General features: G+C 41.8%; 1 long non-coding RNA gene across 2 annotated transcripts; it reads right to left on the bottom strand.

Moving 5' to 3' along the window:
- On the bottom strand, positions 1 to 27685 carry LOC106895857. Of its 2 annotated transcripts, XR_001413519.1 has the most exons (5): positions 27553 to 27685; positions 26954 to 27202; positions 14861 to 15123; positions 5427 to 5736; positions 1 to 1387 (listed from the first exon to the last, which is right to left on the bottom strand). It is a non-coding gene; the product is annotated as an uncharacterized LOC106895857 (long non-coding RNA). The 2 variants fall into 2 exon arrangements; XR_001413520.1 differs by lacking the exon at positions 14861 to 15123.
- Between the last annotated feature and the right edge of the window lie 204 nt (positions 27686 to 27889).

Genomic DNA, 27889 nt, shown 5'->3' on the forward strand with positions numbered 1-27889 from the left:
AGTTCAAGAACATATCAAGGAGTGGAGACCTTGAAGCACACGCAGTTGCTAACAAGTATTATCATGCACTCAGAATAATTGCTACTAAAAAAAGCCAGCAGCTATCAAGCAGCATTTTAATCTTAATTCAGAATAACTACAGTGTATTAAGCCCCCCTCTGCAGTTTCTAGCTGGAGATAATTAAAAATATTTTCATCTCCAGCTGGAATGAAGGGAAATATTGAAGAACTCTTATTGACTGGGGTTTCCTCAAAGTACTAAGGAAATCACAACAGACTTTCATTTACAGGTAGGCACAACTTGTCTTTTATTGTATAAAACAACAATCTAAAAACATTGACTGATAACACATCTTCTTATAGCTATGTTTTAAATAGAAGCCTATTTGGCACGTGAAAAATGAAATCTGGTCTTCCCATGCACAATATACAGAAGTGTGTGACTTGTATCTTAAAATGCTTTCGGTTCATAGTGTTTTGTGTTAACCTACTGCCCTGTGTCTTCTATGGCTCTAAAGAAGACTAAACTCGCATTATAGGCATGCTCACTATATATAAATTTGAACAGGGTGCTTTTTGGTCTTGAATAAAGTAGTCAAACTCAAAGTAGTCCATTACAATGCAGCATGAACACGTGGTACTTTAATAGAGTAACAGAAAAAATGGAAAATTTGACTTCAGGAGGTGGGATTGTTTCTTTCATAGAAGGTAGCTCAGTAATAAATGTCTGCATCCATTTCTCAGGATTGAAATTACACGTCCTAAAAAATTCCAAGCCAAAAAGGGCAAGTGCCAGTCTTAAAGATGGCAAGAAATTCTTGTAACATCTGCGGTGAACAAAGCCAGCCCCAGTAGCTAAAACAGAAGGGAATATAATGTAATTACTTCCAGTGTTCTCAGGGGCCTTGCTCATATTCATAACCGTGAGAATTAAAGCTATGCATCACTCTTCTCATTAACTAAGCTGTTTCTTTCCACAGGTGGGATGTAATAAGAAATAAAATTTTGGAAGCATGAACTGTCTTCAGGAGGACTGTCACTGGGTCACTTAGCCTCATTGTGCAGAGGGGCTGTGTGTGAAAGCTCCTTGTTCACAAAATAGCAGGGAGAAATGTCTCCTCTCTTCTTTTGCTAGTGGAGAGCGTGCAGGCTAGCAGACAAAGAAGTCAGCTGGTCACTTCAGCTTTGCAGAACTGGTGATCTCACCCTCTCCTCCCACTGTTGCAGAGTGAAGAGCTGCTACGGTTTGACTGATTGGTTTTTATTTTATTACCTACTCTCCTGACATACGAGAGAAGTTAACGCCCAGTTCTTGGCCGCTTAAATTAATTTGGGATTATTGGACGCAAGCCAGCTGATGATGACAGTGCTTGGGATTTTCTTCTCCCTATAGAAAAAAGAAAATGATGCTGGACAGTTGCATCAGAGCTTTTTAGCAAGGCATTAATAAATCATGTGAAGATGACTGATAGTGATGATTACTCACGAGCAATACTTTTGACCTCACGTTCCTGAAAAGAACCAGGTGCCTAAAAATATGTATTTCAATGGTTTTGCTATGGGTTGAGAATATTTACCTTCTCTGTACTGTTTGATGATATGAAATTAATTAATCACAGAAATACTATGAAAATGTTATTGCTTGATTCAATGTTATTTTTGTATAAAAGTAGAACTAGTATGAATAGAATCTCCTCCATTTTGAGAATTGTTACTTATGAACAGAGTGCATAGGTTTATTCATTGCTCATTTAATAATGGAGTTTAAATTTGGCTAGCAAGCAAAGAAAAATATTGGTAAAATAACTTGTTTCTCACTGTCATGGAAAATAGTAACATTATTTGGTTGGTTGGACTGATTATCTACAGAACTGAGAAATAGATGCTGAAAAAAATCTACATACACAAAATCTATATAGGGAGTTTGAGAACAAAAATGGGAAGAATGTCTGTTGAATAAACTATTTCAGAACTGTGTTACTTGAGCTACCTGGCAATGTTATTTTGCACACTGGCAAACTGCTGAAAAAACATCCTATACAGTTTGGCTCTTCTGTTTCCTCCTTGCTTTGTGGTGCTATATCCAACCCTGGTTGTTCTGCCACCCTGTTTTTCTCTTGCTTTAAACAAAAGCTGCTGCTTTGATCATCTGTAGCATGTGCCAAGACACAAGACAGATGCTCCAATGGTGCAGTTGTGAACCCTCAGAAGAAAGCTTCTTATTATTGGAGAAAAAATGATCTCTGCACTTGAGATTAAAGAAGGGATTTTCTTCTCCTTTGTTTATTCTCCTGCTCCAGGCAAAGTCCAGCTGCCTCTGAGAATGGCCACATACTCATAATCAGGAGTGGAGATGTGTGATTAATACAAATGATTGGGCAGGAGAAGATAAAGGGTTTTATTCTGATCTGCCATTGTCACCTGGGCAAGTTCCCTAACTGTGAGATGCATTACTTGCACTCTTTAGTGGAACTGTCAATGATAAATCTCCATTTATGAATGAATGTAAACAGAAGCTTTAGAAACAAAATGCAAATTCATGATTGATTATTTCCTGTTTTCAAGGGACATTTTCAAGTAACTTCCAGTCCTTCTTTAGAAACAAAAGGATTTTGTTACTTTATAAAGAAGAACCTATGAGGATGGACAGGAAGAACACCATGGCACACCTAAACTTCTCAGGAGGCAGCAGCACCCATAGCAGGTATCAAGCTACTTGCTAATGGCAGGGAAGGTGGGAAAGGGACTGGAGAATTGAGAAAATTCTGGAGAATATGAGACTGGAGAATATGAGAAAAAGCTACTTCACAGTGAGGGTGACAGAGCCCTGGAACAGGCTGTCCAGGGAGGGTGTGGAGTCCCCTCTTTGGAGATTTTCAAGCCCCGCCTGGATGCAGTCCTGAGTAACATGCTCTGACAAGCTCTAGGCAATCCTGCTTCAGCAGGGGAGTTGGACTAGATGATCTCTATGGTCCCTTCCAACTCTAAAAATTCAGTGAAATTCAGTGAAATTCTATGAAATTACCACTGTTTGCAGAACTGAGAAAATAAAGGCAACGTCACCTGCTTCCCAGCCATCAGGAAGAAAGTCCCATTAGAGCTGTTACCACACTACAAAACCTGCCGTTGCTGCCAAAGTGTTTTCAAAGGGTAGCCTTACACTAACATGTGCTGGCCAGTGCATCCTGAAGCTATTTGGGGAGCGCTTTTTATCAGTGTGGATTTGCGGTTCATCTATTTATTTATTATTGATTCTCTTACCAGCTTAAGACCAGGCACTGAATTAGTCTCAAAAGGTAGCTCCTCGCTGCTAAATAAATAGGGATAAGCTGTGGGCTCCTGTTCAGGATCCTCCACCACCCGTGTTGCCCAATTTCTCTTCTCTGTGTGGATCCACTGTGGACCTCACCAACCAGCTGTCTCCAAGGCAAACCTGTTAGAGAAGTGACAAGCCACAGGCAGTGGGGACATGCGCCAGTCTGTGGCAGTTGACCATGGGGTCAGGAGTCAGTCCCTTGCCCTCTCCTTTTAGCAGCATAGATGTAGCCAAGGTTTATGTGTCAAACTATGGCCAAAGGTGTTGCAGTCAGAACACTCTAACGCTGGCTGTATGATCAGCTCCCTATTACACAAGGTAAAACTTCTAAGATACTTGAGCTTCTGGGTTGCCCAAGTGAACTGCAATGCTATGGGATCAGTCATTGCTGAAAACAGAGTCTTTATTGACAGTGAAAAGAGCACTGTGCTTATCCAGATTTTAATCTAAGCTCCTCTCTTCTCTGGACACTTTATCTGGGTAATGGTGGTTGAGGGACAAGAGGAAATTTTCATCTGGAGTACAAGTTGTGGGAACTGTGCATATGAAATGACATAACTGACAGATGGCATTAAAGCAAAGAACTATTTAGACCTATCTTGAAGCTGTGAGTATTGTTTAAAGGGAGATGGAGATACCACCATTTCACAGCAGCGGTAAATAGCAGCTTGGTCTAGATGTTGATTTGCAAAGGAAACCTACAAACAGTTCTCAAGAACACAAAATGTGCGATGAACTCCTCTACATGTAAAAGTAAAATACAGAGCAACACAGATGTGGCAACACTTCTTAATGAATAAACATAACACAACTAGAAAATGGGTACAGCTAAGTGCTAAAATAGCCAGCTTAAAAGAAAGATAGGCTATAGCATGCATTCACTTTTAAAATTCAGTGTACAATGGAGGGAAGGGAAGGGAAGGGAAGGGAAGGGAAGGGAAGGGAAGGGAGAGAGATGGTGGGAAGGCTTAATATTTTTACTTTCCTGTCAAGCCATATGAATAAATAAAAAATCTGTATTAGAGCTACACAAAAATTATAGAAAACAGCCTTCACAGTTGACATATTCTGGACTTCTATTTGTTTTAACAGTTTTTTGCAGTAGTAGAAATCTATGGTCCATCTCCTTTCCATCCACTAAAGAGTTTCTGCCATAAGCTTTGGGGCTGTCTTAACAATTCAGGACTCAATTCAGTCATGCTCTTCTGCCAGAACAAACCCAACTGTCTGAAACCAAGTACAGACTCCATGGTTTCAGTCAGACACTTCAAATATGTACTTGTGAAAATAAACATTATCCCTTATTTCCTATGACCAGACAAGAAGAGTCATATCTTAAAGACAATCTTGATATATTTCTAGGAAAACAAAAATAGTGGTGATTATCGGTCAAAGTCATTCCCCTGTAAAGTGCTATCTAGGGAAGATAGTTTAAATACAATCATAGATTTATACCAGAAATAACATTTATTGAGACACCCATTTTGCTAAGTTATATTTTTGTGCAAGTGAAATGACCCCATCCAATGACTATGCATGCAATCTCACTCAAAAAAAAGAGCAAAATGAAAAATAAACCCATTCACTTATTAATATGGTTTTGTCATCCTTTCTTCTAAATCTCAGACATATTTGTGCTTAAACAAGAGTCAGTTACAGTTCATCATGTTGTTCCAACTCTACATTTGTAGCAGTACAATGCCATTAGTCATTCCCAGCACCATAGCCATTAGAGATTGAAGTGACCTTTTAATGTCATCACATTCTACCCTGATTCCTACTATCCATGGCAACAGACTAATGCCAAACACACACTTATGACTTCACTGCAAAATGTAGCAAAAGAGAAGCTAATTTCCAGTTGTAAGCTAAATTTCAGAAGGCAGAGACCTAGCCTTTGGCACTCAGATGGAAGCTATTTGCATTTCATTCGCAAATTGTTCATCAGTCAAGGTTTTTCTAACCACACACCTTGCTTTAGTACTTAAATTAAAAAATGGTTGTTTACCTTGGGCAGGGGAGGAAAATAAAAAACAAGTTGTTCATCAGTCAAGGTGTTTCTAACCACCCACCTTGCTTTAGTACTTAAATAAAAAAAATGGTAGTTTACCTTGGGCAGGGGAGGAAAATAAAAATGGCCAAGTCATGGAGAAGTTGGTGTTTGATCCAGGAACCTTCCAAACCAAGGACAGCTTTTTTGTAAAGTTGAGCGGACATGGTTTATCTGCCTTCCTTACCCACACTGAAGAGTGAAGGTCACTGGTTCGCAGGGATGGGAGTATAGGAAGGCCTGTGTCCATTCGATATAATGTGGACTCCAGCATGAACTGCTTCTCAGCTGTATCCCCCATCATCATGAAGAAACCACTCTGCTCCAGATCAGACTGAAGTAACATGTCTGCAATATGAGGAACTGGAACCTGGGATAAACACAGAGGATAACAAACATCATGGTATAAACACACATTCAGAGATGAGCAATTAGTTTCAATCTGGCTAGGTGTATCTAGGTACACGTATATCTGAAATGCATCACTGAGTAAAGATATTTCAGCTTGATTTAAACTAAATGCTATACAACAGCATCAATGTAACACTACATTTATGGCAATTAACCATTCCTCAGAGGTAGGAATAATTAGTCTGGGCCATTGCCATGCTAATACAGATCTATTGCTTGTAGGACCTGAACTAATGTGTATACTGGGTTATTTACTGGACCATACCTGCTCAGTCGAAGTGCACTGCACTTCACTGAAACTTGTGAGTTTGCATGGTACACACATATTATTTGTAACATGATGAAAAAAATAAACAACCGTCCTTTACTTGTGGGTAATGAAATTGCTACAGCAAGTTTATTTCACTCACCCTCTTCCAGTTTAAAACTGTCACCCCTTGTCCTATCACTCCACTCCCTGTTAAGGAGTTCTTCCCCATCTCTTCTGTAGACCCCCTTTAGAACCATAGAATAGAATCAAAGAATTGATTCTAGGTTGGAAGGGACCTTTAAGATCATCTAGTCCAACCATCAACCTGGTTCTGATTTAAAAAAAAAAGTAAACCTTACAGAAGAACACCCCACATTACTAAACTATGCCTCTAAGCACTATGTCAACCCGTCTTTTGAAAACCTCTAGGGATGGTGCCTCAACCACTTCCCTGGGCAGCCCATTCCAATGCTTGATAACCATTTCAGTGTAAAAATTTTTCCTAATATCCAATCTGAACCTCTCCTGGCACATTTGAGGCCATTTCCTCTTATCGTATCGCTTGTGACTTGGGAGAAGAGACAAATTCCCGCCTCCATACAACCTCCTTTCAGGTAGTTGTAGAGAGCAATAAGGTCTCCCCTCAGCCTCCTCTTCTCCGGGCTAAACAACCCCAGCTCCCCCAGCCTCTCCTCATAAGGCTTTATCTCCAGACCCCTCACCAGCTTCGTTGCCCTTCTCTGGACCCGCTCCAGCCCCTCAATGTCTTTTTTGTGGTAATGGGCCCAAAACTGGACACAGTACTCAAGGTGGTGCCTCACTAGTGCCAAGCACAGGTGGACGATCACCTCCCAAGTCCTACTCACCACGCTGTTCCTGATACATGCCAGGATGCTGTTGCCACGTTGGCCACCTGGGCACACTGCTGGCTCATATTCAGCCAACCGTTGATCAACACCCCCAGGTCCTTTTCTGCCAGGCAGCTCTCCAGCCATTCTTCCCCAAGCCTGTAGAGCTGCATGGGGTTGTTGTGATCCAAGCGCAGGACCCGGCACTTGGCCTTATTGAAACTCATCCACCAATAAGGTCTCCCATCAACCTCCTCTTCTCCAGGCTCCCCAGCTCCCCCAGCCTCTCCTCATAAGGCTTTATCTCCAGACCCCTCACCAGCTTCGTTGCCCTTCTCTGGACCCACTCCAGCCCCTCAATGTCTTTTTTGTGGTAATGGGCCCAAAACTGGACACAGTACTCGAGGTGGGGCCTCACCAGTGCCAAGCACAGGCGGACGATCACCTCCCGAGTCCTACTCACCACATTTGAGGCCATTTCCTCTTATCGTATCGCTTGTGACTTGGGAGAAGAGACAAATTCCCGCCTCCATACAACCTCCTTTCAGGTAGTTGTAGAGAGCAATAAGGTCTCCCCTCAGCCTCCTCTTCTCCGGGCTAAACAACCCCAGCTCCCCCAGCCTCTCCTCATAAGGCTTTATCTCCAGACCCCTCACCAGCTTCGTTGCCCTTCTCTGGACCCGCTCCAGCCCCTCAATGTCTTTTTTGTGGTAATGGGCCCAAAACTGGACACAGTACTCAAGGTGGTGCCTCACTAGTGCCAAGCACAGGTGGACGATCACCTCCCAAGTCCTACTCACCACGCTGTTCCTGATACATGCCAGGATGCTGTTGCCACGTTGGCCACCTGGGCACACTGCTGGCTCATATTCAGCCAACCGTTGATCAACACCCCCAGGTCCTTTTCTGCCAGGCAGCTCTCCAGCCATTCTTCCCCAAGCCTGTAGAGCTGCATGGGGTTTTTGTGGCCCAAGTGCAGGACCTGGCACCTGGCCTTATTGAACCTCATCCCATTGGCCTCAACCCATCAATCCAGCCTGTCCAGATCCCTCTGCAAAGCCTCTCTACCCTCCAGCAGGTCGACACTCCCACTTAACTTGGTGTCATCTGCAAACTTACTGAGGGTGCACTCAATCCCCTTGTTCAGATCACTGGTGAAGATGTTAAAGAGAACTGGCCCCAGTATCAGGCCCTGTGGGACACCACTGGTTACTGGCCGCCAGCTGGATTTAACTCCATTCACCACCACTCTCTGCGCCTGGCCCTCCAACCAGTTTTTAACCCAGCGGAGAGTACTCCTGTCCAAGCCATGGGCAGACAGTTTCTCCAGGACAATACTGTGTCAAAGGCCTTAATAAAGTCCAGGTAAACAACATCCACAGCCTTTCCTTCATCCAGCAAGCGGGTCACTTTATCATAGAAGGAGATCAGGTTTGTCAAGCAGGACCTGCCCCTCGTGAACCCGTGCTGGCTGGGCCTGATCGCATGGGTGTCCTTCACGTGCCACATAATGGCACTCAGGATGATCTGTTCCATGACCTTCCCAGGCACTGAGGTCAGAGTGAGAGACCTGTAGTTCCCTGGATCATCCTTCTGACCCTTGTGGGCGCCCAAATGTGGGCGTCACATTTGCTAGACGCCAGTCAGCTGGGACCTCCCCAGTTTGCCAGGACTGCTGGTAAATGATGGAGAGTGGCTCCACAAGCACTTCCACCAGCTCCCTCAGTACCCTTGGGCGAATCCCATCTGGGCCCATAGACTTGTTTATATCCAGGTGTTGGAGCAGGTCCCTCACCACCTCCCTTTGTATTGCGGGGGCTTCAGTCCGTTCCTCGCCCCTGTCTGCTGGCTCAGGGGTCTGGGTACTCAGGGAACAATCTACTCTACTACTAAACACAGAGGCAAAGAAGGCATTTAAGTACCTCAGCCCTCTCCTCATCCTCTGTAGTTAAGGTACAGAGGTACTTTAAATACTGGAAGGCTGCTACAAGATCTCTCCAGAGCCTTCTCCAGGCTGAGATGAGATGCTTTAGAATGCTAAAGCATCCCATATCTGGTATAAACTCACAGGGTGTTGGAGGCAGAGACCTATAGTAATATAGCACTAGGTAAGAGCAAAGTGTTGTAAAATGTGCTTAAACAGAGATGTGTGAAAGGGAAATTATTTTTTCATGGAAAAGATTATTTCCCACTGACATTTCAAAAAAAAAAGAGAGATACATTCTTAGTTTTTACTTTGCCTTTATCCAGAACAATTCATATTGAAATAAAAGAGATAACACATTGAATTAGATAGTTTTCCTTCAAAAAGACTAAACAGAACTGTGTAAGGACTTACTTAAGGAGTTGGCCCAGAACTTTGTAAAATGCAGTGTTGGGAAACTGAGCATCTCTGGTTTTATATTTCAGGGATGATGCAAGATTTTTCAACCTTTGAATTACAGCTTGTGCAGGCAGTACTCTGTTACTTAACCCTAACAGATTTGCAGATGTGTCCATCTCCAAGGTAATGGGCATTGCATTTCTGTCATTCAAAAGGCTGAGATTAAAAATAAATCAAAGAATGAATTAATCCCATCATCTCATTCTCTAAAAGCTTCTAAACACTACCTGGAGGGGTTCTAACAGAGATAATAATAGATTTTTATACAGATAGCCTTTAAAGAGTTCACAGGAAAAGGCAAGAATTATTCATCTCTGTCCTTATCCAGGCTGAGATGAGATGCTTTAGAATGCTGAAGCATCCCATATCTGGTATAAACTCACAGGCTATTGCAGGCAGAGACCTATAGTAATATAACACTAGGTAAGAACAAAGTGTTTTAAAATGTGCTTAGAGACATGTGTGAAAGGGAAATTATTTTCTCATGGAAAAGATTCATTTTCCACTGACGTTTCAAACAGAAAAAGAGAGATACATTCTTAGTTTTTACTTTGCCTTTATCCAGAACAATTCATATTGAAATAAAAGAGATAACACATTGAATTAGATAGTTTTCCTTCAAAAAGACTAAACAGAACTGTGTAAAGACTTACTTAAGGAGTTGGCCCAGAACTTTGTAAAATGCAGTGTTGGGAAACTGAGCATCTCTGGTTTTATATTTCAGGGATGATGCAAGATTTTTCAACCTTTAAATTACAGCTTGTGCAAGCAGTACTCTGTTACTTAACCCTAACAGATTTGCAGATGTGTCCATCTCCAAGGTAATGGGCGAATTACAGCTTGTGCAGTACTCTGTTACTTAACCCTAACAGAGATGCAGATGTGTCCATCTCCAAGGTAATGGGCATTGCATTTCTGTCATTCAAAAGGCTGAGATTAAAAATAAATCAAAGAATGAATTAATCCCATCATCTCATTCTCTAAAAGCTTCTAAACACTACCTGGAGGGGTTCTAACAGAGATAATAATAGATTTTTATACAGATAGCCTTTAAAGAGTTCACAGGAAAAGGCAAGAATTATTCATCTCTGCTTTAGAAAGAAAAGACACAGGAGGGCTTTACTTGAACCAGTTACACAGAGAATCACTGCCAAAGCTTAATATAAACCTAGACCAAGGTCTAGGCCTTGCCAACTATATATATACCCATCCCCCTCTGCCTACCCATGAAAAAATCCCGTAAAGGAGGACAGACGGACAGAATAAGAAAAGAAGGAGAGAGGAAAGGAAGGGAGAAAAAAAAGGAATATTGGTTCTGGAAATTTAGAATTCATAGTATTTTATGAAAAAGTTAGTAGGTATTTTTCTTTGACTATTGAACATATGACTTATGAAAAGCTGTGTATGTTTATGACTGATAATATCTGCAGTGATGCAAGCTAAAATAACAGTTCTTTCTCAGGGATAAAGACTGAGTTCAGTGAAAGGACATAATGTTACGTGTGTACAACCACTGGGAAACACCGACTGGCATTTTCTCTTCTGACCTGACACAACAGTGTCACATTCCAACGGAAAACACTGCCAAGTCTCAGTTCAGCATAAAAACAACGCTGAGGAAAATATTCTGTAGCAAACAAACAGAACTAAAAATTGTTTCAATAAAAATAGAGCCAGTCTTGGAGCCAACAACATCTCTGAAAGTCTGTTTATTCTGCTGCCTCAAATCTGACAGGCTCATGATGAATTAAATGAACTACAATTCAAAGAAGTGTTTGGGGTGAACTAGAAACGCTTTGTTTTCTTTTTTTTGCACTAGGACTCAGCTGACTTACATACCTCATCACAAGATGCAAGGATGTGACTCTGCCCTTCTTACTGTGTGACAAAATCTTAAAAATAAAGGCCATGATAAAATTAGAAGTAGAAATCTTAGAAGCTTGATATTATGCAAGCTACTCCTCAATACAATAAAAAGATTTTTTTTTACACTTCAGCTTCATGATTTGGAGCTTGTGGCTGTCAGATTATGGGAATAAATTGCAAAGGAGAGTCAGGCCTGCGTAGGGCTGAGATAAATTGCTGCCTCAGCTCTCTCAAAGACCTCTCTGCATTGGATAGGGAAGATCAGGCTGTTAACCTGTGCTTTCTGAAATAAAGGAAATAGTATCTCTTACTTGCAAACATGTAAGATTTTACCAGATTTTAAAAGATGTTAGTTGAAATTAATCTTCTGAAAACAAACCTCTCTGCAGTATTGTTTTCCTTGCTGAGTAAAAATTTTCAAGCTCTCCTACTGCTCCTCCATAAAACTCTGACCCCTGAGAAATTCTTGTTTTTCCAGGAAGGACAGACAATAAGCCACTGTTAGTAAAAAAGGACTACTACCCCTATACTGCAAAAAAACAGACTTATCTCCCTTTTCCATGTACAGGACCTGCTGAGTAAAAATTTTCAGGCTCTCTTACTGCTCCTCCATAAAACTCTGACTCCTGAGAAATTCTTGTTTTTCCAGAAAGGACAGACAATAAACCACTGTTCGTAAAAAAGGACTACTATCCCTATACTGCAAAAACCAGACTTATCTCCCTTTTCCATGTACAGGACAAGGATACTGAGAAGTGTTTTACAAGGGGTTTCTTCCTCACTTGTACTGCCCCTGCCTAGGCTGGGAGGGGAGAGATGAAGATTCCCCTCTTGGAGGAGCCCCACCAGCTTCACAGGAGACTGTGGATCCAGAAGGAAATCCAGGAAAATCTTTAAAAGGAAATCCTCTTGGTTATGTCTATTTTGGCAAACTGACAAGCAGACCCTGGTACTGTTATGTTTTGCCATCTCTACTTGTTAAACAGCTAGAAAAGGCCCTGGTGTGGTTCTGGCCCTGACCAGTCAGCAAGTTCCCAAACAAGCCCTCAGCACAGTTCCAGAGTTAAGAAAGATGGGAGACCATTTCCCAATAGGTAGCTTGAGTGCAGCAAGCTTGTTTATGAGACTTCAGTAGGATGAGCAAGAGTAGTCCGTGCCAGCTGGCCAGAGGATCAGCATATGGATCCTGGCACTGCTGAATCTACAAGTAGAGAGGTAGCCCTTGTGTCTCATGTTGTTGAGATAAAAGCTGTTACATTTACTGCTAGGAATAGGATCAAATCAGTGTAAATCCTAAAATTAATAACACTTGTGGAATGGCCAGGAGACTTAGAGAGGTGAAAACCCAGCTTATATCTTTTAGTTCGGTAAGGGCTGATGTTGATTTGAGAAGGGATGAATTCAGGTAGAGCAAATGGATGTGCTTTTCTGAGGAGACTGGGGGAAACATGGGCCCACAGCACATTTTTTGACATTTAAAGGCCCAGGGATTTGTGGGGTTTTTTGTGTTTTTTTTTTTTACCTCACAGTGTTTGCAGTTGTGTTAATGATTTTCAAGATTCCAAAATTTTTTGGTGCTACTTTCTGTTTTGGCCAACTATTTTCCATGGCTTTGGGAGATGTTTGCATTATAGCAAGACAAGGTGGGCTTGCCAACTCATAGGCTTTTGTTATGCATTCAAAACACTGAGTAAACACCCACAAATTTGCCATTTTTCAGACAAGTGATTGTGATGTATCAAGGGCTAATCAAACAGAATGGAAAGGGACAAATACACACCCACTATATCACTTAAATGAATAAAAGAAAGTAAACTGATGTAATTTTTAAAAAGGTGCAGGGTAGTCCTAGCAAAATATTTATATATATATGAAAAAAAAATCATATTTTCTTTACTCAGAAGATAGTGTAGAGACCAGTTTTTATAAAATTGAGTATCATTCTTTAAAATCCTTTAAAATGGATTTACAGTATATAGTCAAAATTGACCATCAAGTTCAGTGGCAAAAACAACCCTTTTTAATAATTTAAATTTGCTGGAAGAGTACCCCTCCTATGATGCTGGAGTAAGAAGCCAAATGAAATCCCAAGCAGTTAGGCTGGCAAATTTTAATAATTGCTTTTTCTCTGAGGAGGGAGTGGTAATTTTATATCATTAGACCTTTTTTTGAGATTATCCAATTGGCCAGGTTAAAACCCTGTTTCCATTTCCTTCAAAAATACTTTGAACAAATAAGGATTATTTCAATTGCACTTTTAAATTTAAAAAAAAACAACATGAACTTATTTAGACTCATTAGTTTTAAATCCCTTCCTTCTATCATTTTTACCACAAGTAAGTCAAAAGAGGCAATTAGTCCCTGCTCCTTCTTTAGGAATTCATTAAGACAGATGAAATGCTAGGGTTTGACTTTTTCTCTCATTTAATTAGAAGGTAAATTTAGTTTTGGTACACACTGAATTGCTAAAGCATATTAACAGCTATTTCAGCTAGGTGTTAATTTAAGCCCTAAAACAGAAAACATTTTGCATGTCCCTGAGCCAAAACTGATGTGGATATTTTCCTTTTAAATAGCGTGAGCTAAGCTGAATGTTGATTTTATCCTACATCTACTTTCACTGAAGTTTCTTCATTTCCTGTATGAACCTGTTCTGCAATGGCATTTGCGCTAATAAATAACACACTAGATTCTAATGAAAGATAAAAGATCTTAAAGCATTTCTTATTGCCGCATGAAATAATTGCTTCACCCATAACCTCCTCACAGCATCTTGATTAAAATGCCACACCCATATAACAACTCATAACGACATTTTAGAGCCCAAAGAATTGACATATTTAGGGAATGTAGGTGCCTCTAAGCGATTTTTGTTTCCAGAGGAGTCACAAGGAATGGTCAATCCGATAGACATATCTTGAATGTGGGCTTAAGGCGGTCAGAAGCAAGAAAAGTCTTTGTCCTGATTTGCCAGTGCCACTTGACGTGGCACCTGCTGTCTTGGTGGGAGCACTGCTTTTGAACTCAGCTCTACAGGGACGCCTTCCCACTGCACTCTGGAGCAGACCAATCCTGACAAGTCTAAATCAACTAATGATTTCATACCACAGGAAGCCAAGGTGTGGGATGATGGCAGACTACAAGGTGCCACGTACCACAGATACGCCAGAGACATGTATGTGAAGCGAAAGATGAACAGAGAGATGTGCTTCAGAATCAGTGAGTTTTCTTTCTGTCTAAAAAGAGTTGGGGTAGAAGCAGTAATTTGACAGAGTGTGTGCCTCTGTATCCAAAACTGCAACACCAAATCTGCTGCTTGACTGTGGTGGGTTGACCCTGGCTGATCACCACGTGCCACCAAGCCACTCTCCTCAGCTGAACAGGGAAGAGAAAATATAACAAAAGACTTGTGGGTTGAGATACAGGAGATCGAAGTCACATAGACTTGCCAGTTGCCTTCTTGTCTAGCTTTAATGTCCTTTACAAGGGTTGACCTTTCAGGCATATCCCAGGTGTCTAACTATATCTATCTATCTATCTATATGTACACTAACTATAACTTGATAACTTTTGGCTGCCTCACATCCCCAGAGGTCCCAAAACAGTATTTGATCTAAGAATAAGACCAACTGCAATAAAACGAGCAACAGAACCCTGCATTTTTTCCTCATGTACCCTCCAAGGGCAAAGATGATACCTACTCCATGTCAAATTATATAAAAATTAGGTAACTCACCAGGACCTGGGACATAGTTCCATCTCCCTCCTGAATGCAGCGAAGACTCAAATCCACATCTCGCATCTCTGAGAAGGTTACTTAACCGTTGGGCTATGAGTCCTGCAGAGAAATGAACTGGCAGCACTGCATAGTAGCACAGCTCCGAAAACAGCAGGAAGGATTTATGTAGGAGATGGAGAAGGTGGATTTGACCTCTGACTCCCTCAGACCTAAAGCAGAGGAGGGACCCGGATCTCAGTTTCCAAGTGCCTGGGCATGGGCTGAAATGATAAAACAGCAAGAGACGCAGCTCCATGTTATGATTTCAACCTTTAAATTGAAAGACCGTGTCCAGTCTGAAGGAAAAAACTCTTGTTTACAGGATGTGAAACTTAGTGGTGGATCACAAGTAGGTAGAAGTACTTATTCCTGAGAGAGCATACACCCCACATGGGAGGACTTTGGGCATACTGCTCTGCTTCTGCTATCTGCTCCCTGCTGACATCACTGGCTGCTTTGGATCCTATAGTGAGACATTTCACTGTTTAGACAGACTATGCACATAAAATTAAATCCAGCAGTGTGCCTGAAATTCAGGTATTTTGATGTCTTCATGTCTAAGTTCTTAGGACCTGGATTAACACTACATCTCCAGGCATTTAACTTATGTGCCTACAGGTTTTTCATAGTCTATTGATAGACTCAGCTCTTTTGAGTGTCTCAAAGCTGAATTATGATCTGGAGATGCCCCTGGGAATCCATTAGAGTTCCCAGGCTTTGGTGGATGCCCAACCTCACACATCCCAGCTCCAAGACAAGCAAGACACCCAAGCGACTGTCTGCCTTGGTTTCCAGATGAATGAGATAACAAGTGCAGAAGCCAGAAGGGAACCACCATGTGCTCCAGCAGCTCTCCCCTATCTGGCAAATCAGGGATACAGGACTGCAGGGCACGCTAACTCATCTCCCACTGCTGATTACAGAGGTTGCTGACAGCCCTTGATTCCTAATTTATGGAATCTTGTAAGAGGCTAAAGGGAAACGGCAAGAATAGGTGCCTTATCAGATCAGTTTTTATCAGATCTAATCCTCCACTGGATTGTATCACTCAGTTCTGTATCGCTGCAGAATTTTCTGCATTTCCGTGCCTGGTACATGGACAAACATTTCCCTGCCTGGTACACGACTGTGGTTTTGTACTTTTGCTTATTTAAAATATAATCATTTACATATATACATAGACTCGAGACCCATTCTTTTGCTTACAAGCTACAATGTGACTTTAAAAAATGCATTAATTTATTTTTCATTGTTATAATCTTGAGCTGAACAAATGAAAAAAAAATCCCTGATTATGTGAAATTAAAAAGGCAATGGTTGCAAATAAGGTTACAGAAATATGCTGTTAACACTTTATTTCTCATTGTTCTTTAAATTCTTATGGCTGGGAAGAGGACTTCCTTAAAAAATAGTTTCTCAACATTTTTTTCCCACTGTTATATAAATTATCATGATGTTATAGATGTATTACCAGTTTTGAACTGAAGATTCCAAAAGTTATTGCTTTACTAACAGAGAGCTACACTTTGGTCAGAGTTTTGGAAAAATTAGAGGTAATCAGCAAGGCTTCATCTTATAAAAATTAATTGTAAGGACATGTTCAAAGAGGTGAACTTCGACCAGTCAGATGACCTAAACCCACAATTTAAATGACATTCCTGAAGAACAATTGACTTTTAAAGTTCAAAATGACAAGGAACACTAAATAGGTCCTAAGACCTCACTAGCTCACAATGGAGCTAGTGAGAATTTCAGAGTTGTAATCAGGTGAATTAATGAGGTTGCTGAAAAATATAGTAGTATGAATAAGACCACAGTGATATGAAAGGCCTTGCACTGACTTTTTTTATTTATTTCATGGCAGTACTGTTGAGACTTGTGATTCCGTCATCTACACTACATATTAATTAGTCTTGTCAGTCTTGCTTTAAATGCTTGCTCAATGCAGAACCGCTATTACTCTTAGGAAAGTAACATAACACCTACAGCACTTCAGTTGTCTAGATAGAGACCTTTGCACAGCTGCAAAGACACCAAGAAACTCTTGAACCACAGTGCACAGAGAGATGTTTTTAATCCGTCCTCTGTTCTCTGGTCCCTCCTAGATTTCCTCCAGCAGAGGCACAAAGAAGGTGCACAGCCTTGTTCTGCCCCTCACCTCTACCTTGATGAACCTTCTGGTGAGCGCTTGGGGAACATGTCCTAGACACAATGCATGGTGAAGCTGTGAAGCATTGTTACTACTAGGATCCTTCCCTTAACTTATTTAATGCTAGAAATTCTGCCTTTTAAAGCATAGACATAATGCCACTGGATAATGAGATAAGGAATATTGACAACTACTTATTTTTATATTCATATTGTTCTGGGTCTGAATCCTATTGAATTATTTCTCTACAAGTTTGGTGTATATATATATATTTACATTCCATAGGCACGTGGGAAATCATTGTAAATATTTATGATCCTCTGGATGAGGAAACCTGAAAATTATCAGAAAGAGGGTTTCCAGTATTGCAAGAAAGACTGTGAACACTTGCTTTCCTTGATGAAATGTGCATATTTTCACTTTGAAGGCTTGCCAGGTGGTAAAAGTGAGTTAAAGTACCTGGCAAACACAAGCTCTGGGTACATCTGAGATGCCAGTTGGGCTTGCTCCTATTGCCCGTGTGCACACGTTGAATCCTTCACGGGGTGGAACAACTTGGTATCCACCCAGCTAAAACCTGGAACTGACTCAATGATAAAACCATCTCAGGGCCTGCTTCAGTAAGCGTGGTGGATGGAAGCAAGCCAGCTCTCACCACCTCCACCTGGCCTAGCCTTCAAACACCGTCCTCACGCAGGCGGTGAGCTGTCATAATACATAACTCCTTATGCAAACACACCCCTGGCATCACGCACAAACACACTACTGTTAGAGACGCCTGTAAGTGGCTGCAAGGGACAGCTGCTGCCCCCCGGGATATCCGAGCGCTACGGATAGGGCCAGGCTGAGCAAGGGGGAGTGTAGAAAGTCGTAGGACCCAATTCACTGGCTGGAGAACTGACTGGGACTCCATTCCTGGAGCAGGTGGTGATACCAGCACAGACACAGCCATCCTTTCCCAGCTGGATCCTTACCGGCAGAGGTTGTGCTCAAGCCAACCCTAGAGAACCTGCAGCTGAGAAAAGTCCTGCAATGCCAACTACTGAAGCTCATGTGAAGCTCATTTCCTCCTAAGTCTTAGCCTGCAAACTAGTATCAGCTGGTCATGCGCTGTATGCCCTGCTTACCTGCTTGCCTTTTTTCTTTTGTTTTTGTTTTAATCGCAGAGGTGGCCTGTGCTGAATGTTGCAGATCAGGTTTGGTTAACCAGCTTTGCTCCAGGGCTTCATGCTGTCTACAGATTCCTGCAGTGCACAGTCTACTTCTTGTTTGGTGACTCCTCCCTAATTAATTGTCCACTTTCACCCCAATGCCTGTTTCTGTTTTCTGTGGTTTTGTCCAAATGCCTTCTTACTTGCTTTTTTCTAGGATCTGAAAGCAATTTTGTTATATTTATCTACTCTTATTACTAACTGTATTTTTCTCTTCTTTATGTCAACTCTGTGATTATCTACAACACCCTAACTCATAAAAATACAAACATATTGTCCAAAGGTGGGGTTTTTTTAGATCATTAACCACTGTATTTAGACGATAACACTGAACTCTACAGAAGACTAGTAGACATCACCTAAATTCAATACATGACCCCAAACTGGTACTCTTTGTAGTTTTATGAGATATTTGTCAACCTCTATGATAGAATTTATAGCAAATTGCATTTGGAATAAATATTTAAAATAATAATGGATAATTGCTCAAATAATTTATTTAAATCCACATAAGAACTTGGCCACTATTTTTCCTGGGTTTTGGGGGCTGTATTTGGAGGCTTTGGGGCATTTCTTCTCTGCCTCAAAACTCTGAGCACCTACCTTTAAACTCTTTTGATTGTCCTTGTCATTTTACAGTGTAGTTTCAGATCTTGGATTTAATGAAGAACTCTTCCAATCACATGCCTTGTGATGTCTTCCAGAGGAATTATTTGTGGGGTTTTTTTTAATTGGCAATATTTTTCTCTGCTCATAGAACCAATTAAGTCCCTGACTTATATATTGTTCACCACATTTCTTTGTTCTGTACACATATCTGTCTCAAACTTTAATGGCCTTCTAATATTATAATTGGTATACTATTTTCTTCTTACATTATTAAATATAAGTATTTTGTTATAGCTGGATACATATTTTTTTTCTTTTTTTCCCAACTTATTAGCACTATCATAAAGAAGCAGATGATCTTAAGCATTCAATAGATATTTTAATATTTATATTCTAAAACTGTTTTCTAATGTATCCTACGAAGCCCATCCATGATGCTATGTTATCCGATGGCAGCCAAATTACCTGAGATTATCCCACAAGAAAATTATTTTGTTATTAAATCTTTCTTATTTCTAGTGTGCTATAGTCAAACTCTACTGAAACTTGTCTCATTTCTCATTCATTTTATCTTTCCCTACACAACTTCCCAGTCAGGCTTTACTTTCACTTCATATTTCATCAGTACCGCACATGACTCTACCATTCTTTCCACCTTGCACCATCTCCTTTCTCTTACATCATTTAGCTCTGGAGTGACAACAAGGTATTGATGACCACCTGTACTGGTGGATTCAAAATCAAGGCACTAGAGTTATGGCTGTGAGTTACACGAGCCAGCAGTGCACCTTGGCAAAAGATGGTAAAGATTGCCAACAGCAGCTGAAGCTGTATTAGCAGGAGTGCAGGCAGCATTTGTTAGATCACATGAATAATACTGCATCTGTTTTGGGGCCCTTAGCACAGGAGGCACTGATAAACTTGGATAAATTCAGTAAAGGCCACCAGGATAGTTGGGGCTGGACCACTTGCCCTATGAAGAGAGGTTGAGGGACTGGGGCTTGTTTAGCCAGGAGAAGAGATGGCTCTGGGGGGACCTGACAGAACTCCCCAGTACCTACAGGGTAGGTAAGGAGCAAGGAGATCATAGAATCTTAGAATCATGGATTCATAGAATCATTCAGGTTGGAAAGGACCTTTAAGACCATCAAGTTAATTGTAAACACTGCCAAGTCCACCACTGAATCATGTCCCTAAGCAACATATCTACCCGTCTTTCAAATACCTCCAGGGATGGTGCCTCAACCACTTCTCTGGTCAGCCTGTTCCAATGCTTGATAATACTTTTGGTGAAGAATTTTTTCCTAATATCCAATCTAAACCTCTCCTGGTGCAGCTTGAGGCCATTTCCTCTTGTCCTATCACTTGTAACTTGGGAAGAGACCAACCCACCTCTCTACAACCCTCTTTCGGGTAGATGCAGAGAGCAATAAGATCTCCCCTCACCCTCTTTTTTCTCCAGGCTAAACAACCCCAGTTTCTTCTGCCACTCCTTATAAGACTTGTGCTTGGGAACTTTCACCAGCTTCCTTGCCCTTCTCTGGACCCACTCCAGAAGATCAATATCTTTCTTGTGAGGGGCCCAAAACTAGACACAGTACTTGAGGTGGGGCCTCATCAGTGCCAAGGACAGGGGGATGATCACTCCCCTGCTGGCCACACTATTCCTGACACAGGCCAGGATGTTGTTGGCCACGTTGGCCACCTGGGCACACTGCTGGCTCATATTCGGCCGGCTGTCAACCAATACTCCCAGGTCCTTTTCTACCAGGCAACTCTCCAGCCACACTTCCCCAAGCCTGTAGGGCTGCCTGGGGTTGTTGTGATCAAGTGCAGGACCCAGTTCTTGTCTTTGCTGAATCTCATCCCATTGGCCTCAGCCCTTCAATCCAGCCTGTCCAGATCCCTCTGTAGAGATATCCTACCCTCAAGCAGGTCAACACTCCTGCTGCCTAACTTGGTGTCATCTGCAAACTTACTGAGGGTACACTCAATCCCCTCATTCAGATCATTGATAAAGATGTTAAAGAGAACCAGCCCCAATACTGAGTCCTGGGGAACACCACTTGTGACCAACTGGATTTAACTCCACCTAACCCCACCACTCTTTAGTCCCAGCCATCCAGCCAGCTTTTTACCCAGCAAAGTGTACACCCATCCAAGCCATGGGAAGCTAGTTTCTCCTGGAGAATGCTGTGGGAAACAGTGTTGAAGGCTTTAGTAAAGTCCAGGTAAACAACATCCACAGCCTTTCCCTTATCCAAGAAGCAGGTCACCTTGTCATAGAAAGAGAGCTGTTTTGTCAAGCAGGACTTGCCTTTCATGGACCCATACTGACTGGGCCTGATCCCCTGGTTGTCCTACGTGCCATATGATGGCACCTAGGATGGTCTGCTCCATAACTTTCCCCGCCACCAAGGTCAGACTGACAGGCCTGTAGCTCCCCGGATCCTCCTTTCAGCCCTTCTGTGGATCGGCGTCACATTTACTAAGGTCCAGCCATCTGGGACCTCCCTGATTAGCCAGGACTGCTGATAAACGATTGAAAGTGGCTTGGTGAGCACTTCTGCCAGCTCCTTCAGTATCCTCGGGTGGATCCCATCTGGCCCCATAGACTAGTGTGTGTCTATGTGCTGTAGCAGGTCCCTCACCATTTCCCCTTGGATTATGGACTGGATTTAACTCCACCTAACCCCACCACTCTTTAGTCCCAGCCATCCAGCCAGCTTTTTACCCAGCAAAGTGTACACCCATCCAAGCCATGGGAAGCTAGTTTCTCCTGGAGAATGCTGTGGGAAACAGTGTTGAAGGCTTTAGTAAAGTCCAGGTAAACAACATCCACAGCCTTTCCCTTATCCAAGAAGCAGGTCACCTTGTCATAGAAAGAGAGCTGTTTTGTCAAGCAGGACTTGCCTTTCATGGACCCATACTGACTGGGCCTGATCCCCTGGTTGTCCTACGTGCCATATGATGGCACCTAGGATGGTCTGCTCCATAACTTTCCCCGCCACCAAGGTCAGACTGACAGGCCTGTAGCTCCCCGGATCCTCCTTTCAGCCCTTCTGTGGATCGGCGTCACATTTACTAAGGTCCAGCCATCTGGGACCTCCCTGATTAGCCAGGACTGCTGATAAACGATTGAAAGTGGCTTGGTGAGCACTTCTGCCAGCTCCTTCAGTATCCTCGGGTGGATCCCATCTGGCCCCATAGACTAGTGTGTGTCTATGTGCTGTAGCAGGTCCCTCACCATTTCCCCTTGGATTATGGGGGTTTCATTCTGCTCCCCATCCCTGTCTTCCAGCTCAGGGGTCTTGAGTACCTGGAAAACAACTGGTCTTACTATTAAAGCCTGAGGCAAAGAAGGCATTAAGTACCTCAGCTTTTTCTTCATCCTTTGTCACTGTTTCTTGAAGGCTTTAGTAAAGTCCAGGTAAACAACATCCACAGCCTTTCCCTTATCCAAGAAGCAGGTCACCTTGTCATAGAAAGAGAGCTGTTTTGTCAAGCAGGACTTGCCTTTCATGGACCCATACTGACTGGGCCTGATCCCCTGGTTGTCCTACGTGCCATATGATGGCACCTAGGATGGTCTGCTCCATAACTTTCCCCGCCACCAAGGTCAGACTGACAGGCCTGTAGCTCCCCGGATCCTCCTTTCAGCCCTTCTGTGGATCGGCGTCACATTTACTAAGGTCCAGCCATCTGGGACCTCCCTGATTAGCCAGGACTGCTGATAAACGATTGAAAGTGGCTTGGTGAGCACTTCTGCCAGCTCCTTCAGTATCCTCGGGTGGATCCCATCTGGCCCCATAGACTAGTGTGTGTCTATGTGCTGTAGCAGGTCCCTCACCATTTCCCCTTGGATTATGGGGGTTTCATTCTGCTCCCCATCCCTGTCTTCCAGCTCAGGGGTCTTGAGTACCTGGAAAACAACTGGTCTTACTATTAAAGCCTGAGGCAAAGAAGGCATTAAGTACCTCAGCTTTTTCTTCATCCTTTGTCACTGTTTCCTCATGCATCCATTAAAGGATGGAGATTCTCCTTAGCCCTCCTTTTGTTGTTAATGTATTTACAGAAACATTTTTTATTGTCTTTTACGGTAGTAGACAGATGGAGCCAAGTGTTTCACAGTGCTGCATGGTGGGAGGATGAGAGGCAGCAGACATAAATTGAAATAAGATTGGTTTAGACAGGATATGAGGAAAACCTTTACCATCTATGGGGTCAATCAGGCAGTGGAGCAAGTTGTCCAAAGAAGTCCCACCTCCATTCATGAAGGAAGTGACTGGATAAAGCCCTGAGTATCATGGTCTGACCTCAGAGCTGGCCATGCTTTGAGAAGGAGGTTGACCAGAGACTTCTGAGGTCCTTCTCACCCGAATTATACTGTAATTCAAAGATCGCCCACAGAGTAGCATTAAATATCACATAGTATTAGTCTCATAGATCCTCATTAAAATTGTTCACATTTACCATTAAACCGGTTAGCATGAAGACTAAACTTCATCACCTGTAATAGCAATAGCTGATGGTGAGATCTGTAGCTCGGGCTCATTTCATATACTCTTTGCTATTGTGTAGGGACACTAGAGCACATTCATGCTCTTGTTTTTTGCCTTCTGTCTCCTAGCAACTCCATCTGCTGCCTTATTTCGTATGTTGGAAGTACAAGTCAGATTTTGGTTTTTTTTATTTAGGGAAAAGCTGCTCCTTCCCTGCTTCCAACGTAGCTGAACACATAGTTTTATATATAACATGCTGGAATCCCTTTTGCACAAGTGAAGTTCATTTCATCCTGCACTTTGTCATGACCAGACCCTCTTTTCCACAGATCTAGGCCAGTCCTTTACCCATGGGTTCTTGGCCACATGGGAATTTCAGTGACTATTAATATTGTCATTTCTCTCCAAGACTCACTAATCCACCTTTGTTTTGAGGGAATGTTTCTGTTGTTTTTTACCCCTATTGTTTGGTCTTTCATGAGCTATAATTAGACATTCTCTGGCAACCATAATTCTCACAAATCTCTATTACTCATTCCCCAGCACATGACATCTTTTCTTGCCAATATTTGTGGAGCACGCTGTGAACTGAGTGGCACTGAGAAGTACGTAATAAAAAGTGCTTACCCTATACATGCCTGTCAGTTACACACACGTTAAATTTAACTCGTCCAGCTCCACTGCGATATTTGTATCCTTGACTACAAGCAATTCACCACCACAGCAACAAAATCTCTTATCCATCCAGTGGACAGAACATCACAGTATGGGGTGATGGGTAAAAAAAGGAGGGAAAAATCAGTCTGCACTTGGAGGATGTGAGAATGCCTCAAGAGAACACCAAAATATTATGAAACATTTCACCTTTCTTGAAATATTTAATTATTTATATGTGGAAGGGTGACTTTTATCTACAAAGTAACACACTGAACCCTAAGCCTTCTTTGTAGCCTACAGAAAAATCATTATTAATTTCAAGTATTTTAAATAGAATTGCAGAGGAACCTTTTGTTTTAGAGGTCACTGGTTCCTTAGTCTGAGTATTCCCACCTTCAATATCTTCAGTCCTTTCCATAGCGTGTAATTTGTGTGTAATTTAGTTGTCTCTCCAAAGCTCCCTCATTGATCTCTAACTGCTTCAGGCGTGTCTCTGCTGATATCAGCAAGAAATACTGTTGGGCTGCTCATTTCTGGAATGGAGTTTTGCCTAAAATTTGAAAAGATGGATCGAGAAGAAAAAATTGTCTGCCTTTATTGCATGCAGGTTGGATTGTACCCTAAAACAGAATCTGAAACAGGAAAGTAGCAAGTGCAACAGCTAGAAAAAAATTTTTTTTGGTGAACATTTATAAATTTTCAGCTTTATAAATCATTGTTTCTAGAACTCTCTCTCTTGAGCTATAGGACTGAGTTGTGACACTGAAGGCAAATTGGTGTATGGATTCTAGCGGTTTTAGAACAGATTAAAAGAAAATGTAAACATCAAAGTGCATAATGATATAGGAAACTTCCTTTATATGGCATACAAGCAGTTTAGCTGTAGTCCAGCCAAAGATTTATTTTGACTTCTTTATATATGACTCCTTAGAAGAAAGGGTGAGTTCCAAGAAAACCCACATACTAATGGCATCCAAAAATTTTATTTTAAAAAAATTCCTAAGCAACAGCTAATGGCCAATGATTAACAGTACAGCTGATCACTGGGTTGGTATATAGGTGATGTAGTCAACTATAAAAACCCACCTCATTCCAAAATTCCCATATGGAGACAAGCTATAATATAGCCAATTGACCCACGTGTCTTCTTGGGGTCCATTGAGGCTGTCACAAACAGAACCAATAATCCCCTAATTTAACAGAGCAAAATTATGACAATGAGTTAATCCTCCCCAAGTGCTTTGCTGATGAGACAGTAAGAACTAGAAAACAAGCATGGAATGTGCTGGCTGTTTGTGTTTACTCTTTTTGTAGTTGCCACTGGCAACCAGACAATTAACACATTAAAAAATATAATAAAATATATATTGATTTTAATTGACAAAGAATGCATCATTTTGAAAGTAAACAAACCTAGCAGGAAAAAAGATATAATGAAAAATATGACCTTTTTAAGATTTCTTTTTTAATTTGCACAGCTGCGGTCTTCTATCATAGTGAACTAAAAGAACAGTAAATACTAGGCAGCTGACACTTAAATCATTATATATCTTCTAGCTTTCAGCTCAGCATCTGCTGCATCATTTCTCAGACTTCCAAGTGTCTGGGAAGACAGACCAAGGATAAGAAAAATGCATCTTTTCAGCTGAAAGCATATATTTTTCAATGACAAAGGACTACAGGCCATATTCCATTACTATTACACAATAGAAGGGCGCTCTGAAACTCTCATTTTAATTTGAAGAAAAAGCTACCTTTACAATAGCAATTTGGAGGGGGGGTGGGGTGGTTACAGGAAAAAGCAAGTTGACTAAAACCTGTCAAGTTTTCATGTTCAGTGAAAACGAACATGTCCATTTTTTCCAAAAGAAGTAAGGTAGTGCAGACAAGCTGTTTCCGAGTCAGAAAACACCCCCAGGTACCTCCAGAAACCAGTTCAGGGAAGCAATTGTCTTTCCTGTGCTGCACTGATTTTCGGTGCTAGAGGACATTTCTGATTTCAAGGATTTCCTCCTTAAAATGAAAGGGCCTGATTCTTCTCTTACCCCTATGCAAATCAGGGGAGAAAGACAACAGAGTAATACCAGCATTAAAGAAAAGAGGATAAGACACAAGAGCTTGAATATCGCTTTATTTATCATCCCTTTCATTAAAAGGAATTAGAGTTAATTAGCTCAGCTTGTAGCAAAATTAGATATTCCATGCATATCCTACTTAATCTCTCTAATATCTTTTTCTAGGTTTTCTCTGTATTTGTCAGAGCTTCTGTAAAGGAGCACGTTAGATGACTTCAGCCCACATCATTAGAAAAATCAATATGTTTTAGTTTAGAATCAGATCAAAAGCCTGTAGCTCCAAAAAATCAGAACTGTAAAGCCTTATTTAAAGCCTTCCCTCTGCTAGGGGAAGTTACACATTTTTCAAAGCATTTTTCAGAAGCCTCCATAGCATATTTTAAAAAGACTGAAGAGCTGAAATCCTATGGAAGCCACACTGCTAGCCACTAGACCCTGGCTGCCCACACTGCCTAAGCGGTGCCTACTCCCTGCCTCTATTTCTAATGGTTTTAGCCAAAACCACTTTGCCACAGAGAGAGCTAACCCTAAGTAGTATGGGTTTCAGCCAGTCTGTGCCATTTGACCCCAAGGCCAGCAATAAATCCCCAGATCTCCAGCAATCGGTACTTCACAAACAGACATATTCAGAGACTAGAATTTAGAGACTGGGACAGGACGAAGTGCTGTAATATATTCCTTTCCTACACAAGTGCTCATGGGCTCACACCATGGGCATGCACTAGTACGATGTGGTCAGAGCACCAGTTTTCATGGAGTTTTAGGAAAAAATGATGACGTTAGTGAGGCAAAAGAATGGGGATGTTTTTTCTTCCTCCAAACCACCCGCTGAAGAATGAGAGTGATACCTTTGTCTGGCTGTTCCTCCAGCCACACAAGGAGAGGTTGGGTCACAGCTGGAGCAGGTACCTCTCTCCGGTCAGAATTCATCACTGGGAAGCATTTGCTGATTCCTACAAATGAAAAGGATGTCTCAAAAGTAATTCCTGTTTCTTAAAATACAGCTGGAGGGTAGTGAAGCTGTGTCAGGTGACGCTGGCTGCATTCTCCACGTTCCTCAAAACCATTTCCATTTTTCAGACGGTAAGAAGGCTGTCCTGAAAAAAGGGAATACCTTCAATCTTTCACACTGAATCTTTTCTACCTTGAATAAAATGATTAAAATGTGACAGGGAGTGGCAGCCACCACAAGAATAAAGCCTGGTCATTACAGGCCAATTACATTAATTGCCCTGGATCCTAGTTTAATGAAAGTACTTCATAGAAGCCAGGGTTAAATTACTGTCTTTTTTAAGATGCCTTCCCCCCCGCCCTTTATTTCTTACTGACTAGCTGCAGTAGCTCTTTATTTGGCTTGCTGGGGTTTTATGTTCCCCATTCATAAGCCCTAATTCTACAAACTCATGCAGATGTACATGCACACACAAACACATACACACATAAATACCTCTGCTGGTGTGCATGGTAGTCTCACCCCATAGCTCTACAGAGGGATTGCATGAGGTAGAGCAATGTCCTTGCAAGGCACGTCTTGTAACAGCACATTTTTCTGTGAATCTAGCCCTGGTGTAGGAAGCTAGTTAGGTGTTTGCAAAATGTTAGTCATGTTGCCTGGTTACAACACACAATATTTAAGAGCTTAGACACAATAGACCTAAGTAACCTGGTGCAAGAAATCATCTAAAAAGAAAATCCAGTCCAGCCTACAACAGAACCCCTGTTCTGAATCAGTACAGACTAAATTCTACAGAAGGTGGTATTTTCGTCATTAACTTCAATAAAAC

Source organism: Calidris pugnax, unplaced genomic scaffold (genome assembly GCF_001431845.1).
Source record: "Calidris pugnax isolate Ruff unplaced genomic scaffold, ASM143184v1 scaffold153, whole genome shotgun sequence".
NCBI classification, from domain to species: domain Eukaryota; kingdom Metazoa; phylum Chordata; class Aves; order Charadriiformes; family Scolopacidae; genus Calidris; species Calidris pugnax.